The sequence below is a fragment of the Acinonyx jubatus genome, chromosome B3 (assembly GCF_027475565.1).
Source record: "Acinonyx jubatus isolate Ajub_Pintada_27869175 chromosome B3, VMU_Ajub_asm_v1.0, whole genome shotgun sequence".
NCBI classification, from domain to species: domain Eukaryota; kingdom Metazoa; phylum Chordata; class Mammalia; order Carnivora; family Felidae; genus Acinonyx; species Acinonyx jubatus.
In genome coordinates, this window is record NC_069386.1 from 108601984 (window position 1) to 108619042 (window position 17059).

General features: G+C 42.6%; 1 protein-coding gene across 5 annotated transcripts in view; it reads left to right on the top strand.

The window, feature by feature from the left end:
• Positions 1-38: 38 nt before the first annotated feature.
• ZBTB1 (zinc finger and BTB domain containing 1) overlaps positions 39-17059 on the top strand; it is a 28619-nt gene continuing 11598 nt past the window's right edge. For 4 of the 5 annotated variants that reach the window (XR_003422539.2, XM_027065900.2, XM_027065899.2 and 1 more), the window contains exon 1: positions 39-175. The gene's annotated coding sequence lies outside the window, so the exon portion shown is untranslated. Of the gene's footprint in view, positions 176-3879; positions 4142-17059 lie in introns of all 5 variants that reach the window. The other variant, XM_015068142.3, reaches the window with a different exon arrangement.

The window sequence follows — 17059 nt, forward strand, 5'->3', positions numbered from 1 at the left end:
CCTTTGTTGCAGCACAGTCCCTGGCAGAGCCAGAGCCTCTCCGCGCAGCCCAGCCCGAACGCCGCGCGCCGCCGCCACTGCAGCTCGCGGCCCCTTCGCCTCCGCCCGCCTTTCCCGTGGCTGATTTGCCTTAAACTCCCTAAAACCTCCGCAGCCCCGGTTCCTGCTGTGGCCGGTGAGTATCTGCCAGTTGTGGGGCTATTTGCGCAACTTTGGCCCGGGCGGGAGGACGCGGGCCGCCGGCCTGGCGGAGTGCGGTGCCGGAGCGGTGCCGACCCGTGCGGGGATCCCGAGCGCGGAGGACGCGCCGCGAGGACCCGGCGACTGGCGGCTGCCGGGCCGCCTGCTCGATCCCGCGGTTCGCCCGCGCGCCTCGTCCGGGACCTGCGGCCTCCCTGGGTCGGAGGCGAAGCCCCGGCGGAGACTAGTTCCCAAATTAGTTACCTTCTTTTCCCTTTCTTTCTCTGCCTTTATTTTTTCTTGGGGGGGGGGGGGGGAGGGGAGGGGAGGTGTAGACGGGAGGCGGGAGGACCCGGTTGATTGACGTGCCCAGAGCCCGCTTCTCTCAACTTACAGCTGCGGCTCCTCGGCGGGTGGGAGGGGAAGTGTCCCGGAGCCCGAGGCCGCAGACTTGGGCGCGCTCCGAGGGAGGAGGCGTAAGAGCCGTGCAAATTCTTGCCACGCTCTTTTCCACCCCCTCTTGCCGGCACACACGCTTTTTGTTCAGTAAAAAAGTAGTGGGTCTCGTGTTTGGGAATTTTCAATGGAAAAGCTGTGTTTCCTGGGAAGAAAGTGCTTTCGATTCCAGTGGTGGGCGCTTGCTAGAAGTTCTGTTAGTGTTCGGTAAATGTGTTGGGTGTAGATCGGGAGTCGTTACCACTAAAATATGTAGGCTTGGGTCTGAGCTCAGCCACACTCTCAGCCTCCCTTTTTTACCTAAGCAACGTGTCCGTATGATCTGAAAGGTTGACATGACCTTTTCCAAATTGGGAGCGTCGGGGAGATGTTGATGAAAGTCCTTGATGTTTTCTGGGGACAGTAGGGCATTTGTATGTGTGTAATAATACTCCTAAATCGAGCTTCAGCGTGGTAGGTACGCGTAGATTCTCCATTGGCCTAAGTATATTTCCATACAGCATGTCTCAAGGCAGGAAAACTATTACAGGAACAATTTTCTCCAACCCAAGGACTGGTTGCAGGCTTTTTGAGGCGACTTAGAATCAGTTTCCGAGTTGAAGTTCAAGTCACTTTGGAGCAGAATTGGTGAAGGATGCAGGTCTCATGTTAACTTCAAAGCAATCACCACCTTCTTAGAAACGAAGAAATTAGATTCTATGAAATTTTATCAGTGCAAGTGGATATGATGGGAGAATTGGGATACAAAAACATGAAGGTTGAATGATAGCTGGCCATTCCAACCTCAAAACTTTTACTTTTGATTAACTTGCTGGATATCTGATAAAGTCTCAGTAATAACTGAATGGCTTTGGGAGCTAGATAGGGGCTTCCTCATCTCAGAAAACTGAAGCATAGTGGATGTGAAACTATTTTCAAAGATTAATAAAGACAGTCTCATGTAGAGCCTTTACTTAACATCTTATATCATTTTAGGAGATTTCTCCATTATGACCAAGTTATCACAGTATAGAATAACTCAAGTTGAGTAGCCTTTTCTGAAGCCTTTCTATTCTTCCCACTCCAATGTGATGGCCTATTTTGGGGAAGTAGTGGGGGAGCCCTGGTGCCTCACTGTCAGAAAAAGAAACCATATTTAACCAGGACCTCAGCAGGGCATGAACACAGTCTCAGCCACTTGCTCTTGACCTTGTGTTTTGATTTCACATTAACGGCTAGATTTTTGTACTGTTTCCTTATTCTCTTCTTTTGCCAGGCTCTGGGGATGATAAGTTCATGGAGCTTTTTCAGAGTGTCTCTGTGGTCCTTGCAGCAGCATTTCATATCCTAATGTGCAAGAGAAAAGAACTGCCTGCTTTCAGGCCTCTCCTCCTCCAGCCAGGAAAGTGCTAAGCCTTTCCTATTAACCTTCTAGGCCAAGGGGGAGGAAACCCTGTGAGATACAAATGTAGAAAAGCGTCCATAGATTTTTATTTTTAAGCTGTAATCTGTTGTCTTCTAAAACAACTGAGGTATGTTTGAAAAACATCTGTTTGAGAGGGCTCTTTGGTCTGTATAGGATGTTTTCTCCTGTTGTTTTTTCTTGTGCTAATGTATTTTGCCCTGAAATATTGGCATTGTTATTCTTCTGTACTTTCATGTGAACCAAATTAAAAGTGATTCGTGCCTATTTTTTTCTCAAAATGGAAATACTTATTATAAAATCCATGCTGTTTGTAAAAATTCAGCCAATACTAAAGTACATAAAATACAAAAACAAAAATCATTTTGATTCCCACTCCCCAGAGATAATCACTGTTAACAGTCAATTCCTTGTTTAAAACAAGAGAAGGCAACATTTGATCATAACTGTGCTGTTGTGTGTGCTTCAGAACCCTGCCTAAGGATGGCCTGTGATGATTCATGGCCTTATGTTCTCTGTTCACTACTCAGGTTGGTGAGAATTGGCTAGGTGGAGAAAAAGGGAATGTTTCGCTTTGGACTGGTTTAAAATTCTATGATCAAGTAACAGACGTGAGCGTTTAAATATAACAGGGCTGCTATTTTAGGTTTGTCCTTACGAAGTACTTACTGTACTGTGGTAAGCTAGTTCTCACACTTTTTTCATGCTGATGTTGATGTCCTGCTTCTGATGGGTTGATTTCTACTGGCCAAACTCATTAAAAAAATAAAACAAAACCAAAAGCCTCATATTTCTAGAGAGTTTCATAATTTTGTAGTTGGGAAGGAGTGGCTGAATTTGCCATGAAGACCACTGCCAAGATGTTCCTGTGCTGATATGGCGAGAGGGGTTCCTCTTGAATAGTACCTAGAGGCAGCATGCCAAACATCAAGGAAAGAGAATTAGAACAAAGAAGGGGATTCATGACTACAGTTTTTAGATGTGGCATGGAAGGAGATGGTACATATTTAATATAGATTCTAACTTCTGTTTGTGGCTTGTATGGTAACTACAGGAGCTCTTAGTCAAAGCCCAGAGTCATTTATGACTTAGCCTGGCATATTCAAGAAGAATGCATGTGAAGTAGCTGATGATGCTCTGAAAACAAAGCCCCAAAGTAGTACATAGAAGTTTAATCACACCATTGGTTATTTGATAGTGTTGGGGACACTGGTCTTTTTACACTACTTTTGAGTGTAAAATCATTTGCAGGGGCACCTGGGTGGCTCAGTTGGTTAAGCATCAGATTCTTGATTTTGGCTCAGGTCATGATTTCACAGTTCATGAGATTGAGCCTTGCCTCAGGCTCTGTGCTAACAGCACAAGCCAACGTGGGATTCTCTCCCTCCCGCTCTCTCTGCCCCTCCCCGACTCCCACTCATGTGTGCACACTTGCGCTCTCAAAATAAATAAATACACATTAAAAAATCGTTTTCCAAATAAAATTGGGAAATTGAAGCATTAAAGCCCCAACCAGATTTTCCATTTGTTGTCTATGTGAGATACACATAATCCTTTTTAGAGCTAACTAAAGAGCTCCATCCCCACTGTATGTCTTTAGTATTGGGGTGGGGGGGGGGCTTGCTCTGATGGACGGTGGGAGTCAGCAGATGGAAGAGGAGATGCGGAAGGGGCAGGGCGTTCTGCCTGCAATGTGGGGCTATGTGAGAGTGGGTGACTGGGAGGCTTAGCATGTTCCAAAGGGGCACTTCAGTTAATAGTCATGGCCATGGAGAGAGTGTTGTCTGGTTTATTTATTTAAAAAAAAATTTTTTTAACGTTTATTTATTATTGAGAGACAGAGAGACACAGAATGTGAGCAGGGGAAGGGTAGAGAGAGGGGGAGACATAGAATCTGAAGTAGGCTCCAGGCCCTGAGCTGTCAGCACAGAGCCCCATGCGGGGCTCAAACTCACAAACTGCAAGATCATGAACGGAGCTGAAGTCGGTTGCTCAACCAACAGAGCCACCCAGGCGCCCCGAGTGTTGTCTGGTTTATAAAAGCTGAAACTTAGGGCCCTGAAGCAAGACTTCAGAGTTTGAGTCCCACATCCTACTTACAAGGTGAGCACCTGAATATCAACCATTAACATTCAGAAAATGAGGATAATAACAATACCTATCTCAGGATTGTTGTGAGAATCAGTTGTATGATGTATGGGAAGTTGCTTTGTAAATTTTTGACCACTATATAAAAGCTGCCATGATTGAAATAATACAAAAAATTGGACACCTGGCTGGTTCAGTTCATGGAGCATGTGACTCTTGATCTCCAGGTCATGAGTTTAAGCCCCATGATTGTAGAAATCACTAACAACAACAACATTGAAGAAATTACTAACAACAACAACCACAAATTGATAGGCAAAATAAAATTTACCTTCTTCAACATATTCAATCAAGACTGATCGAATATTAACTAAATGCCAGGCAATCCTTAGGGCTCGGGATACAGTGATGACGAAGACAATGCCTTGATCTCGAGCTTACAGCAAAACAAAATTATATAATTATAATTGTAATCTCTGCCAAGAGAGTGTGGTGGACACAGCATCCTATAGTTGTAGATAGGGGCTGTTTTAGAACAGAGGGCATCTGCATTTTGCATTACCCTAGGATCAGGAAAAGAATTCCCAAAAGAGTGACTGGACATCAAAAAGGTTCTAAGCAAAGGGAATCACATATATGAAAGCACGAAGGCCTTTGCTGTGGTAGGTCCTCTGGGATGAAGGGGAATCTTAAAGCTTAAATAGATTTAATGCTTAAAAAGGGAGTTAAGCTTCTTAGAATGAACATAGTTTTTATGATACTTTTTTTATTGGTTTCATTTCATGGACTTTTAATTAGGTAAGAGTGAACTTTTCAGGGTTTTGGTTGGACTTAAACAAGAAAAATGGGGTTATAAGTGGAGAAATTGGAGACAATACAGTTTGAAAAGTCGGGTGGATCTGCGGGTGGGGGGGGGGGGGGGGGAGGGGGAGCCTGGCCAGTACTTCCCATTGTTCTAGAACTGCCTCTCTTGCTGCTCATTCAGCAGCACTTAGTGAATACTTACTATGTTGCACAGAAACAAGCTAACGGCCTTGTCTTCAGGTTGCTCTTCCTAATCTAGTGGGGAGACCTTCCGACAGACGCACAGATAACTGCGGTAGCCAGTTCTTATTTAGCATTTACTCTGTGACAGCCACTGCCTTGTGATAACTCTAAACACTAGGAAGGATTATCATCCCTTTTCAGATGAGAGAATTGAGGTACAGATTGCTTACGGACATGTTCAAGGTCACACACCTAATAAGTGGCAGAGCCGGAATTTGGACCCAGGCGATCTGGTTAGTCTGTGCTTTTTAACACCTACTTTACGTTGCTGTTCTGATGATTAAAACATAGCGTAATAAGTGCAAAATAAGGAGATGATACAGAGTAATATCAAAACCTAAAATAGTGGGAGAGGGAGGTGTTACAGAAGGCTTTCTGGAGGAGGTGATACACTGTTAGATATGTGGGAGGTTCAGGCAGAAGAACCAATCAATCAGCATGAGTAAAAATGGAGGTAAATACATTCAAGAGGAGTGGGGGGACAAGCAGTTTTGTGCTGCTTGAGAATGGAGTTTGAAGCAAGAGGTATCCAAACATAAGACTAGATGGGTGGGCATGGACGGCTCAGTATGCTTTGCTAAGGAGTTTTTACTTTTTAGCCTGAGGATATGTGAAGGGAGGCATAGATGGCACGATTTGTGTTCTTTATGAATCGTTTGTTGTAATAACTGAGGAGTGATGATAGAGACCTCAGGAGGGCAAGGAAGGTAGGGATGGAATAGAGGAGTAGATTTGAGAAACAGAAAATTGGTGAGACTCGAGAGTTGACTGTTAAGGGTGGGAGAAGTCCCAGGTGACTGGCAAGTAGCCTGGGTGATTGGTGCATGGCAGTGCCTGCTGAGACAGAGAATACAAGGGGGAGGGGCAGATTTAGGTGGGTCCCCAAAGTCACAGAGGTACAGATATAAGTTCTAAAAAATGAACCCTAAAATTACCAAGAATACCAATGCCACGTGCAAAAAAAGTGACTTCCTGGTAAAAGCTGCCTTTTGCTGAGAAGCCTGCTGTTCACACAGTGCCCTCTAGTGGTCGGAAGATGCCATGTTGCCTCTTTAAGATGAACAGATCAAAATGTAGAGATGGCCTAGAGTAAATACTTTTCCTCTTCTACTTCTGGAGGGAGAGAGAAGTATTCCAGAAGCCACTATGTTCCCTTTGCTTTCTGTGTGGACAAATTTATTTCCTAGACCTAGGAACAACTCACTTACTCAGAAGTTAGTTGGTTGGCTACCTCACTATCCAGTGCCCTGGCCAGAATCAAGAGTAATGGCAATTTGTTGCCTGTGAGCGATCAAAATAGATGAAACATCAGGTCATGATCTCACGGTTCATGAGTTCAAACCCCACGTCGGGCTCTGTGCTGACAGCTCAGAGCCTGGAGCCTGCTTCGGATTCTGTGTCTCCCTCTCTCTGCCCCTCACCCACTTGCACTCTATTTCTCTCAAAAATAAATAAAAACATTAAAAAATAAAATAGATGAAACAAAGTGCAGGAACTAAACCCTTATCTTACAGAACATTTCCCTTAGGTCCTCTCAGAAAATTAAATTATGTAGATTCAGTTTCAATGAGTTTTTGTCTAATTTCTTAACCCCTAACGGGTTGCAATGGTGGGCAGCAGGAGATCAGCACCCGTTTTAGAAGTGATAGCTGTTGGCTTGACAAGCAAGACAATACTAACCAGCCAGCAAACCACAACCTCCAAAAGCACAACAGTTTGAGGCCATTTTGTGTAGGTGCAAACAACCCTTGCCAGTTTGAACAGCTGTGTTTTAGCAAAACACAACTGATGCAGAGCATAGGGCAGAGAGGTAGTTGGTGTTGCACTCGGGGTTGCAGAACAGGAGGAAGAGCCCTGGACCAGGATTGAGGAGATGGGGACCTTTGCTGTCAGACACTACAACTGAAGGTGATCTTGAGTATGTCTCTTAACCTCTTAGGGCCTCACTTTGCTTTCTCATGTGTAAAGCATCAGGTTGAACTTGATCGCTTTGTAAAATTCTATGAAGTATGTTCACAATGATGACATTAATATTTAAGAAAAATTGTATTGTGCTTGACTGAAAAGACAAGAAGAAATTGTCATCTCTGATTTAAAACAAATTTTTTTTAAGTTTATTTATTTTTGAGAGAGGCAGAGCATGCGTGGGGGAAGGGCAGAGAGAGAGAGGGAGACACAGAATCTGAAGCAGGCCCCAGCCCCCGAGCTGTCAGCACAGAGCCCAGTGTGGGGCTCGAACTCACGGACCATCAGATCATGACATGAGCCGAAGTCGGTCACTTCACTTGATCGACTGAAGCCATGCAGGCGCCCCTGGTCTCTAATTTGTATGAGAATCCCGTAAGGAGTATGAGTATCCCTGTTCTATAGATGAGAAAAGCAGGTTTAGAGAGGTAAAGATGTTTCCTCATAGCTAAATAAGTGGTAGAGTTCGTATCCAAACCTATTGGTGCCTGCTTCCTGGGCTCTTACTTAATACTTTCATTTGCCAAGCATGCATTAAGTACCAACTATGTGGTGGACGTGTGTGCTGGGCACAGGGAGCATGAGAGCCTTGAAGTCTCATCCTTAGCCTTTCGGGTTCAGTGTAGTATGCATTGCTGTATGATACCTCTGTTAGTGTAAATGATAAAAGGCATGCTCTGGCACTGTTGGGACTAATGTAAAGCGCCATTAGGGTTTTAAAAGACTTTAGGGTGTGAGCATAGAACTGACTCACCATTTATAGCATTGTTTCTATGGGAATATGTGTTTCAAGTTCCAAAGAACTAACTTAAAAATAAAGTTTTGGAACATAACCCAATTATAATTTCAGAACTTCCTGTGCTAAGTACTGAATTTACAGTCTAATAGCCAGCCAGAATGCCTGTTCTAAAAAGTGAATAAAATTGTCTAAACTTGATCGTGTCTGTCATGTAAGTGCCTTGAAGTGAAACTTTTTACCTTTGTAAGCATCTACAAAACTGGTTCTGCCTGGAAATTTCAAGAAAACCTAAAGAACTTCATTAAGTTTAAATTTAGAGATTGGACTCTATACCCTGGAAAATGGTATTCCAAGAAAGGATTTCACCAGGGTGACCTTATTTTTTACAGGTGGCAAAATCATCGAGGCCAAGAGTCACATTGCCTGTGTTCTCATCTCACCAGGTCCTCTGTGGCCTTACAGAAGTTATATAACGTTGCGCGCGCACATACACACACACACACACACACACACACTCTTAGACTAGAGCCTGACCATCGATAGGAGCGCTTAGCAAGTGGTGGCTATTCCTATCGTTGTTGTGTTACACTTGTCATTCACTCTACCTTCAAAACCTCCATTTACCAGTTTGGTGAAGTGTACCTGTCTTCCGTCCCATTACATCTTCATGCTTTCGTGTGTGCTGCTCTGTATCCCTCTCCAATTATTTACATCCACCCTTGTGCAGATGCCTGCAATGCCTCTAATCTTATTGTCTATTTTTCTCTGTTCTACTCACTCATCAGGTCCTCACTCAAAGCTTCCACCTTTCCTAACGCCCGCTCTTGTAGTACAATCATGCTTTTATTCCCCCCTCCAACTCTTGCTGAACTTTATTCAGTTTGATTTAGTAATTATTCTCAAATTGTTTCTTGGTTTAAAATTTAACCCCTCATTTGTAATTAGTTCTATGTTGACCCTCCTTTTCACCCTCTACTTCGATGCTTTATGCAATGTTAGGAATGTCGTAGATGTTCAATACACTCTTGATACTCTGCTTTATTAACATGAGAGAGCCCTTTCATTTCATTTCAGGATTTTTAAAAGGATAGTCTATAACCCTCAAAGTAAATCCCTATACATATATCCAATCATAGAAGACACGAAAATAGATATGAGGAAATGAATGTATATACCTAAATGACCTTTGAGATCCAGAGGTAATTGTTAGTAGTTGAGAGATGGGGGCACTGAATCGAGAGTCTGATGCTAGACTCTGCTGCAGATTCTCACTGAGGCAATGCACGCTGTCCCCGGGGAGGCCTCCGTGGCCTATGGCACACATTACAAAAAGATGATTTGCTTTACAGAAGGAGTCACTCCAAAATTACTCCAAAAGTAAGTGACTTTTTCAATCACTTTATTTTTTTAATGAGTTAATTTTGGGGGAGGCGGAGAGAGAGCAGGAGCAAGCAAGAGTGAGGGAGAGGCAGAGGGAGAGAGAGAATCTTATGCAGTCTCCATGCCCAGTGCAGAGCTCAATGTGGGACTCAGTCTCACAAGATTGAGATCGTGACCTGAGCCGAAACCAAGAGTTGGACTCTTAACTGACTGAGCCACCCAGGTGCCCCTTCATTCAGTTTATATGCTTATTTATAGGTTCTTCAGTTATCACATGACTAAGGCGGAAGCAAAAGAAACTTTCGACAAAACTTTTTTCCCAGTTTAAGAGATTTAGTGATGAAGGAAAAGTATTTCTGATACCTTCCTATGTCAGTGAGAAATTTACTGAAATAGCTTGCACAGTATAATTTAGGGGACACGTCTACTGGGTAAGACCAGATGCACGTATACAGATAAAAGAGCATTACAGATGGAGTTCAGATGTGGGTAGTCACTTGTGCAAGAGTGCCTGGCCAGTAAATCCTGTATGAGGGACTCATGCCCGGTCCTTGCTGAGTGTTCTTTGCAGAAGGGCACTCAGTGCCCTTTACAAGGAGTTCGTACCCCTTTGAGTGGTTGTATGTCCTTGTTCTGTAATCCTAATCCTAGTACCTACTTTACCACGGTTAACTGTCCCCTTGATACACTGTTTAACAGTCAGATCTTTGCTGTTCTATGAAATAAGAATGTTGGATCAGATTAGAAGTCTCTAAACTCTAAAAATCTGTGAGTATCTAAATTCATATGCTTACTGTGCTTGGCGGCTGTTTTTGAATCTGAGATGAAACTTTCAAACTAAAAATTTTAAAATCCTGCGTAAAATGTGTCGCATCACCTAACCTCTTTCTTTTCCTGGAGAACTGCATGCACACAGATATCCATCTGGCCTTAGAACTCTTGACTTTGGATCACACTTGAAGTTGTGCTCTCAGTCCCAGCCCTTGACTTCCAGCTGTAATAAATTTGTTTCACTAGTGATATAGCTAGTATATAATATAAGCAATCACAGATTCAGTTATAAAGACAAGAAGAGCTAAACGCTCTTGCACTGTTGATGGGAATGCAAATTGGTGCAGCCACTGTGGAAAACAGATGGAGGTTCCTCAAAATGTTAAAAACTGAACTACCCTATAATCCAGTAATCACATCACTGGATATTTACACACACAAAATAAAAACACTAATTCAAAATGATTCATGAACCCCCAAGTTTAGAGTAGCATTATTGACAATAGCCAAGATATGGGGCAGCCCAAGTATCCATTGATTGATGAAAGGATGAAGGCGATGTGGTATATATACACAAAGGAATAGTATTCAGCCATAAAGAATGAAATCTTGCCATTTGCAATGATGTGGATGGAGCTAGAGAGTATAATGCTAAGCAAAATAAGTCAGAGAAAGACAAATACCATATGATTTTACTTATATGTGGCATTTAAGAAACAAAACAAGTGGGAAAAGGGCAGGGGGGGAAAGACACACACAAACCAAGAAACAGACTGTCAATTATAGAGAACAAACGTTACCAGAAGGGAGGTGGATGGGGGGGATGAGTGATAGGTGATGGGGATTAAGGAGTGCACTTGTGATGAGCACTGGGTGATGTATGGAATATTGAGTCACTACATTGTACACCTGAAACTAATATTACACTGTAGGCTAACTATACTGGAATTAAAATTAAAACTTACAAAAATAAAATAAATAAAAATAAGAACAGCTAAGATATAAGCAATCCTTTTATTTAAAACGTTTGCAAGCTTTACTATAATGTAAAGTTAACTAAGTTTTAGTAGCATTATTAATATCAAAAAAACTGAAAGGAGAAAACTTATTTTGGAATTTGAATAAAATTGTTTTTAATTAATTAAATTTACTGTAAATGAATGTAAAAAAATATTTTCAAAAAGGGGGCGCCTGGGTGGCTCATTCAATTGAGGGTCTGACTCTTGGTTTTGGCTCAGGTCATGATCCCAGGGTCATGGGATTGAGTCTCGTGTTGGGCTCCATGCTGAGCATGGAGCCTGCTTGAGATTCTCTCTCTCTCTCTCTCTCTCTCTCTCTCTCTCTCTCTGCCCCTCTCCCCTGCTCACTTTCTCTCTCTCTCTCTCAAAAAAAGAAAAAAAAAATCACTTGGGTGGCTCAGTCGGTTAAGCATCCAGCTTTGGCTCAGGTCATGATTTGCGGTTCGTGAGTTCAAGCCCCACGTGAGGCTCTCTGCTGTCAGCATGGAGCCTGCTTCAGGTCCTCTGTCTCCCTCTCTCTTTGTCCCTCCCCCGCTCTCTCTCCCTCTCTCTCAAAAATGAATAAACATAAGAAAAGATTAAAAGAATAAGTCAATGAGGTTTTAAATTTTTAATGCAAAAAAGTATTCTCAAGAGATAGATAACAAGCTAAAAGTCTCACAAGAATTTAGATCCTTCACCCCAGATTCCATGCCCCACCTCTCTTCTTTTTTTGTTTTTTGGGGTTGTTTTGTTGGTGTTATTAAGCCTTCTCAAAGTTTTTCTGTGTAATAAGTGAGGTGTAATAAGAACAAAATTATTGGTACTAATATGTGAAGGATTGTTATTAAAAGTTACTCTACTGGGGCGCCTGGGTAGCTCGGTTGAGCGTTCGACTTTGGCTCAGGTCATGATCTCACAGTTTGTGGGTTCGAGCCCCCCGTTGGGCTCTGTGCTGACTGCTCAGAGCCTGGAGCCTGCTTCGGATTCTGGGTCTCCTTCTGTCTCTGCCCCTCCCCCACTCGCGCTTTGTCTCACTCTTTCTCAAAAATAAATAAATGTAAAAAAAAAATTAAAAAAAAAAGTTACTCTACTTTTGGGGTGCCTGGGTGGCTCAGTTGGTTAAGCATCTGACTCTTCGTTTCGGCTCAGGTCATGATCTCATGGTTCGTGGGTTCGAGCCCTCCATCAGGCTCTGTGCTGACAGGGCAGAGCCTGCTCGGGATTCTCTCTCTCTCTCTCTCCCTCTCTCTCTACCCCTCCCCCCACTCATGCTGTCTCTGTCTCTGTCTCTCTCAAAATAAATAAATAAACTTAAAAAATTTTTTTAAAGTTACTCTACTTTTTAAAGTTAGTTTTACTCAGAATGTGGATATTTGCATAATAATATTGATGAAACTACAATTCTAGGTCAGCCTAGAAACTGTAGTCTTAGCATGAATTTTGTTTGGCCTTGAGCTCTCTGAGGGGAAGGTAGGAATGCAGAGACCTGTGAAGACAGTGGGGTTCATACCCATGCCTTTCTGACCCAGAGTCCTGTGTTCTCTTCACAAGAGCATGATGCTCTCTTCCATAGAGAAGGTACTTTACTGAATACGTGTTGAAGTCACTAGTGTAGAAAAAGCCAAAATTCTCAACAATGTATCCCTGAGATTGCAGAATACCTGTGCTATTGCCGATTCTCAGTACTTTATATAGTGCCTGGTGCCCCAGAGCACTCAAGGAATATTCGTTGCATTGACAAATGTGCGTTCAAATGCTGTTGGTGCTCTTGTTCTAGTGTAGTGTTTATATTAACACGGATGCATTTTTACTAACTTCACTGAATCTGATTTTCTCTAGAGAGGTGCCTATCATATTGGTCTTGGATGTACTTGCAACAGTTTTGGTTGCTGGCCATAAAACTGCTTTCCATTTAGGGGCGCCTGGGTGGCTCAGTCGGTTGAGCGTCTGACTTTGGCTCAGGTCATGATCTCACTGTTCTTGGGTTCGAGCCCCACGTCGGGCTCTGTGCTGCCAGCTCAGAGCCTGGAGCCTGCTTCGATTCCATGTCTCCCTCTCTGACCCTCACCTGCTCATGGTCTGTCTCTCTCTCTCAAAAATAAATAAACATTTAAAAAAAATTAAAAAAAAAAACAACCCTGCTTTCCATTTAGATTAGGTCTTGGAACTTTTCAGCTCTTTTTTTTTTTTAAGTTTATTTATTTATTTATTTAGAGAAAAAGAGAGCACAAGCAGGGAAGGGGCGGCGGGGGGGGCAGGGGGTGCAGAGAGAGAATCCTAAGTAGGCTCCTCGCTCTCAGGGCAGAGCCCAACGCCGAGCTCAACCCCACGAACCATCAGATCCTGACCTGGGCCGAAATCAAGAGTCGGACGCTTAACCGACAGAGCCACCCAGGTGCCCCTAATGTCTTTATGTCATTGTATTAAGCACAGGATATGAAAAACCTGCACATCTTCGCAGATTAACTGCTGGCGTTCCTCCTACTAGACTACTGTTTGGAAGGAAACCTTTTTATTTTTTATTTGATTTATTTATTTTTTTAACGTTTATTTATTTTTGAGACAGAGAGAGACAGAGCATGAACAGGGGAGGGGCAGAGAGAGAGGGAGACACAGAATCTGAAACAGGCTCCAGGCTCCGAGCTGTCAGCACAGAGCCCGACGCAGGGCTCGAACTCACGGACCGTGAGATCATGACCTGAGCCGAAGTCGGACGCTTAACCGACCAAGCCACCCAGGCGCCCCCAATGTCTTTATGTCATTATATTAAGCACAGGATATGAAAAACCTGCACGTCTTCACAGATTAACTGCTGGTGTTCCTCCTACTAGACTACTATTTGGAAGGAAACCTTAAGGTTAGCTGACTAGTCAAACTTAGCTCCTGCTGCTTAGAATATGCATGACCACCACCACCACTGCCGTGTTACTTCCGTTAGTTTTCACCCGTCAAGAACTTTACACATTGTTTCTATGAATCCTTGTATGTGATATGTTATTTGACGTATTATCCCTACTTTGAAAGTTCGGGAAATTTGGGGCCAGTGAGGGTAAATAAGTTACCAAAGGCGGCGAAGCTAGATTGGAACTCAGCTCTCTCTGACGCAGAGCCTGTGTTCTTTTCCTTGTATCCTCCCGTCCCGTCCTCATCGACATTTCATCCCTCTTCTGTGCAGGGCATTCGTTATCATCCGGAATAGTTTGTTTCATTTTTTAACAACTCTTATTAGGAGATTTGTTTTGAGATAACATCTATCCTTCTGCCCCTTTCTCTTTATTATTCATTAAAGTTCCCTATGAATCCTACAAAATGACTATAGACCTAGAAATCTCATCCTATGGTGCTGCCACTCTGGAAAACAGTATGGACTTTCCTCAAAAAAATTAAAAATAGAACTACCCTATGACCCAGCAATTGCACCACTAGGTATTTATCCAAAGGATACAGGAGTGCTGATTCGAAGGGGCACATGCACCCCCCAATGTTTAGAGCAGCACTATTGACAATAGCCAAAGTATGGAAAGAGCCCAAATGTCCATGGACTGATGAATGGATAAAGAAGATGTGGAATATATATATAATAAATATATAATAAATGTATATATATAGGGTGTGTATACACACACACACACACAATGGAATATAACTTGGCAATCAAAAAGAATGAAATCTTGTCATTTGCAACAATGCGGATGGAATTAGACTGTATTACACTAAGTGGAATAAGTTAGAGAAGACAATTATATGATTTCATTCATAGAGGGAGACAAGCCATAAAAGACCCTTAAATACACAGAACAAACTGAGGGTTGATGGGGGTGTGGAATATGGGTTATGGGCATTGAGGAGGGCACTTGTTGGGATGAGCACTGGGCGTTATATGTAGGTGATGAATCACTAAATTCTCTTCCTGAAATCATTGTTACACTATATGTAACTAACTTGGATTTAAATAAAAAAATAGAGAACAAACTGAAGGTTGGTGGAGGCATGATGGGTAGGGGGATGGGCTAAATGGGCAATGAGCATTAAGGAGGGCACTTGTTGGGATGAGCACTGGGTGTTAAGTGTAAATAATGAATCACTAAATTCTACTCCTGAAACCAGTACTACGCTATATGTTAACTAGCTTGACTTTAAATTAAAAAATAATGGGCGCCTGAGTGGCACAGTTGGTTAAGCGTCCGACTTCAGCCAGGTCACGATCTCGCGGTCTGTGAGTTCGAGCCCCGTGTCAGGCTCTGGGCTGATGGCTCAGAGCCTGGAGCCTGTTTCAGATTCTGTGTCTCCCTCTCTCTCTGCCCCTCCCCCGTTCATGCTCTGTCTCTCTCTGTCCCAAAAATAAATAAACGTTGAAAAAAAAAAATTTTTTTTAATAAAAATAAATAAGTCTAAGAAGCTGTGAGTTCAATAAAGTTAAAGCTTCTTTACAAAAAAAACTTATCTTACAAAAAGTGGGCTTGGGATCAACGTGTGTGTGTGTGTGTGTGTGTGTGTGTGTGTGTATTTCTCACCCTTTGAATAAGAGATTGTTGTTTGGATTTGTTTTATATAATTGTTATTGTTACATAATTTCATATCCTTTGTTTATTTACTTGACTTTCCATCCTGGAAACTTACTCATTTTCTTCTGCAGTCTTCATTCATTAATTTAATTTTTAAAGGCCACACGACAGTGAATTTTAATTTTAGGTCGTAGATTTACCTGGGTTCACTTGCAACTCCCTTATTACCAGACATTTCAAATTATAAATAACATGTTGATGGATGTCTTTGTGCATATATTGCTTTTTGTATTTAGGTACATACTAAGCATGCTTCCTCATTGGTTATAGATACCTGACTTATAGAAGGTTGAAATATTGTGCCTATTGACATGCTTGATTTGGCTTACAAAAAGGTACAATGGTTGCAATTTTAAGAAGGTGCTAGTCCTCATGATAAGCCACCGTCTTTTTACTAGACTCACTAGATGCATATCCCTGACTAAGCAACTCTGTGTCATTAGGCAGGAAGAACAGGAAGAAGGAGGAGGGATGGGTCTTTAGGTAGTGGGGAAAAAGGGTATGTGATCCAGATATGATCTGTGAAGAACAGATAAAAAGCAAGTGGAAATAAACTGTAGATACCTCTTAATTACCATTGCAAGGATTGAAGGGTTTGGGGACTGAAGAGTGAACATTTAATGTCTCTGAACAGCTTGTTAAATGTTCTTTTTGTGCTCAGGTTGTATAGGAACTTGTTTTTAAGTAGAAGATAGTGAAGTTTATGTATACAGATTAAAAATTGAGGCTATGGATTGAGCGTCCGACTCTTGATTTCGGCCCAGGTCATGATCTCACGGTCATGGGATTGAGCCCTCCTGTCAGGCTCTACACTGAGCATGGAGCCTTCTTAAGTTTCTCTTTCTCTCCCTCTGCCCCGCTCCCCTGCTTGTGTGCACTCTCCCCCCACCCCCAACTCCCCGCCCCCATAAAAAAAAATTGAGGCTAAAATTGGATCCTATTTTAGTTTTATAATATAATGGATAGGGCTTCTAGTGCTTTTAATGTTTTTCTCTCCTTTACCCAAGGTCAACTCACTACATTAATAATATTTTTAGTGGGGGGTGCCTGGGTGGCTCAGTCAGTTGAGCATCCAACTTCGGCTCAGGTCATGATCTCGCTGTCCATGAGTTCAGGCCCCGCGTCAAGCTCTGTGCTGACAGCTCAGAGCCTGGAGCCTGCCTCAGATTCTGTGTCTCCCTCTCTCTCTGACCCTCCCCCATTCATGCTCTGTCTCTCTCTGTCTCTCAATAATAAATAAATATTAAAAAAAAATTTTTTTTAACCTACAAAAATAAATGGCCAATAAATGGCTAATTTTGTATCACCTATAGCCCCCGCACCCACCTCACTGGATTTTTTTCACGCGTAGTTTAGGGTATATCACGTCATCTATAAATATGTTAGCGTGTTTATCTAAAAGATAGGGACTCTTTTAACACAACCAAAATACATTCAACACACTTAAATATGAGTAGTGATTCCT